Raw genomic sequence first — 4,115 nt, 5'->3', positions numbered from 1 at the left:
GCATTGAATCTGTAGATTGCTTTGGGAAGTATAGACATTTTGATAATGTTGATTCTTTCCAGTCATGGGCATGGTATCTTCTTCCATTTGTTAATATCTTCTGTTTCTTTTCTTAAAGTTTCATAATTTTCTTCATAGAGTGCCAGGAACCAGCCTAACCAAGTTATTAGGAAAACCCAGGAGTAGACCAGTGTGGGATAGAAAAAGAGACAGAAAATAGCAGGATCAGGGTGACCTTTCCTCAATAGGAAAAGGCAACCTCAGCTTTATTGCACAGCTTTTACATACAGTAGCTTGAAGGCGTGATTTTGTCATAATTGCATAACTTGATTAAAAGCAGAATAGCATTCTCAGCAGTCTGAGATGACCAAAAGGGCATGTCTCCATTCTAATCTGGTTCAAGAACCAGCCATAACAGGAAACAGCTGGGGCCAGGTTGCATTCGGTCTTTGACTTAGATGTGGTTCCTCAAAACTGGGGGACCTTGCCTCCCAGGAGGTCAACTCCCCACAATAGAGGTCCTTCACCATTGTGGAAGCTAAGCTCTGGCCTTTGGCTTCTAGGTGTTTACTGTGGTGGTGGTCCATTGTGGTGTTCAGTATTGAGAGTAGGTCTGAGTATTCCTGTAGAGCTAGTCTTGTTGTGGCAAATTTCCTTAGTGTTTATACATCTGCAAAATTTTTTATTTCTCCATCAATTTTTAGGCTAAGTTTAGCAGGATACAGGATTCTGGGCTGAAGATTATTTTGTTTAAGGATGTTAAAAGTAAATGAGCATGCTCTTCTGGCTTGGAAAGTTTCAGTTGAGAAGTCTACTGTCATCCTAATGGCTCTCCCTTTATAGGTCAATTGGTGCTTACTCCTAGCTCTTTGCAGTACTTTCTCCTTCATCTTGACTTTGGATAGGTTCATTACAATGTGTCTTGGAGAGGCTCTGTTAGAATTCAGATTGCCAGAGTTTGATATCTATCTGAAAAGAGTGTGTCAGGATCTTTGGTAAAACTTCAGAAGTTTTCATTTATGATAGTCTCCAGTATGGCTTCCATACCTTTGGGACATTCTTCTTTCCCTTCAGGGGTTCCTATTATCCATATGTTTGAACACTTCATGGAGTCTCGTAGTTCTCTGAACACCTGCTCTGCTTTCTCTCTTTTCTTTTCTGACTCTGTAACAACCTGTGTTAACTCAAAGATTTTGTCTGCTAACTCTGATGTTCTCTCTTTTCTGTGGTCTAATTTATTTTTAATATTTTCTACTGCTTCTTTATATTCCCTAATTGTCTTCTTCATTTCCTTAAGCTCATCCATGTCTTTTCTATATTCTACATATCTCTCATCCAACTTTTGGTTCTGTCTTTCTATTTTCTCATCCATTGCTTTTGTTGTCTTAATCATCCATATTTTAAATTCCCTTTCTGTAAGATCTGTAATTCTTTATAGGATGCATCTTCTATAAAAGCTGCCTCCTCCCTTAGAGTAGTTGCTCTATTTTGGTTTTTCATTGTGCTTGAATTTTACTTTTGGTTCCTCTTCATGTGTGTATTTTTCTTGTTCACTTCTTTGTGTACATTTTTCCTTCTCATTGCCTCCTTTTCTTCAAATTACCTTGTCTCAGAGTTTATGTGATGAAGAGACCTCTTAGTATAAGACAAAATAAGAAGGAAGGTAAGGAGAAGGAAAGGAGAAATGGGGGGGGAAAGAAAGAAAGAGTAAAAAAGAGTGACAGTATAAAAGAAAAGAAAAAAGAGGAGGAAGAATAATAGAAGAAAGAAAAGAAAAGAAAAAACTCCTGGATAAAAGGAGAGAAAGAGGTCAGAAAGAGAGATTGAAAGTGATGGAAGAAATGGTATTGACCAGGTTGGTGCTAAGGCCACACTTGTAACTCAAGGGTTTTGAGGGGGCTGAACTAGGAGATTCCTTGAAATCAAGCAGCCTTATCTGCCTGAGCAGAATCAGACTCTTCCTCTGGCAAGACTAAGAAGGAAAGGAATAGAGCAAAAACAATAAACACTAAGGAAAAATTTAGTAAGAATGAAAACAAAATAGAAAAATTCTGCAGTGTGGTCTTGCCAATGCTATCTAAAAAAAAAAAAAAAAACCATTGTATCTAATAGAGGAGAGAAAGGGAAGTGGACTAAAGAAAGAAATGAGAGAGACAAAAAAATAGGGAAGGGAGAGCTTAGCTGTTGCAGAACTGATTGTTGTGGGAGAGATGAGAAAGATGGAAGAGTCTCTGTCTAAAGGGAGAATATACTGGAGTGAAATATGAAGAGAGAATAAATGAAGCTAAAATACTGTAACCAAAAAAAAAAAAAAAAAAAAATACAGAAGCCCTTGTCCCTGACAAAAGTAAAAATAGAAGTTAAGAAAAGAAAACCATGCAAATAAAGCAAAAAACAAATCACATCAAGACAAAATATCGTAAAGCTCGAAATAACCCTAAATAAGCAAACTCAGTAACAAATAAATGAAAAAATAAACCAAAAAAGGAAAAAGAAAATACTAATAAGAAGAAAAAAAGAGTGCTTGTAGCTCAATGGTTAGGGCACAGGCCACATACACCGAGGCCGGTGGGTTCCAGTCGAGACTGTGCCTGCTAAACAACAATGACAACTGCAACCAAAAAAATAGCTGGGCATTGTGGCTGGCATCTTTTGTCCCAGCTACTTGGGAGGTTGAGGCAAGAGAATTGCTTAAGCCCAAGAGTTTGAGGTTGCTGTGAGCTGTGACGCCATAGCACTCTACAGAGGGTGACATAGTGAGGATCTGTCTCAAAGAAAAGAAGAAAGAAAAAACTAATTTCATATATAGCTATATACGTAAAAGCATATATATATATATATGGCCTGAGGGTCCGATTTTAGTAGGAAAATATTTGTGTTGCAATATATTGCTGGAACATCAGGTGGCGCTGTAGTATTAGGAGACGGACAACCAAGCAGATAACCTTTCTCTAGAACCCAGACATATACCAGATTCCCAACTTAAATGTCCGCAATGATCGCTTGATTATTTCCTCAGCAATCAGGTTCCGCTGGTTGAGAACTCAGATCTCTCAGAGGCTGGCCTCACAACAGTTCTCGTGGGGTACTAAATCCCTGAGGACTAGGCTGATCCTAGCAGGCAGAACTAAAAAGGCTATGTTCTTGTACGGGGCCCTGCCTCACGACCTTCTCACAACCTTGCCATAATGGCCAACTCCTCTCTACCAGGACCTTCCCAGACCAGCTATCTCTACCACTGCCAAACCAGTGGCAAATCTGCTCCAGCCAGTCATCAAATCTGACTGCTATATACTGCCAGCAATCCACACACTGCACTTCCCCTGAGGACCAAAACTGCAAAAAGGCTTCCTCAAGTCCAGTACCTCTGTGGCTCCTGGCAGCTGCAGCCACCTCGGGCTCCCACCAGTGGCCCACACAAGACTTGCCAAGCGTCAGATCTCCACTTCGCTGCTCCAGTTCACATACAGCAACCAGCACCCCATCACCTCACAGCACACCCTGAGCCACAGCACCAGGCAAAATTATCACTCCAAACTGCCCAACTAACTCTTCATTTCTCAGTTGCTCTGGGAGAACTCAGCCTGACAGTTTTCCTGGTTCGCCATCTTGCTCCACCCCTATAAATCACACTTTAATAAAAATAAACCAAAAAAATAAAAGATGCCTTAAGAAAGTGGGCTGGCAAGGGACTTGAAGAGAAATTTCTCTAAAAAAGATAGGCACATGGCCTACAGATATATGAAACAATGCTTGCCATCCGTAATCATCAGAGAAATGCAAATCAAAGCTACTTTGAGATATCATCTAACTCCAGTAAGATTAGCCCATATCACAAAATCCCCAAACCAGAGATGCTGGCATGGATATGGAGAAAAGGGGACACCTGTTGCAGTTGAAGCAACATCAAAAATACACTATTGGGACCTGATCAAACTAAAGAGCTTCTGCACAGCCAAGGACACAGTAAGTAAGGCAAGCAGACAGCCCTCAGAATGGGAGAAGATTTTCGCAGGTTATGTCTCCGACAAAGGTTTAATAACCAGAATCCATAGAGAACTTAAACGTACTAGCAAGAAGAAAACGAGTGATCCCATCTCAGGGTGGGCAAGGGA

This window comes from Otolemur garnettii, unplaced genomic scaffold, assembly GCF_000181295.1.
Source record: "Otolemur garnettii isolate 467f Iridium unplaced genomic scaffold, OtoGar3 scaffold00409, whole genome shotgun sequence".
Classification (NCBI taxonomy): Eukaryota; Metazoa; Chordata; class Mammalia; order Primates; family Galagidae; genus Otolemur; species Otolemur garnettii.
This window is presented reverse-complemented; position numbering follows the sequence as displayed.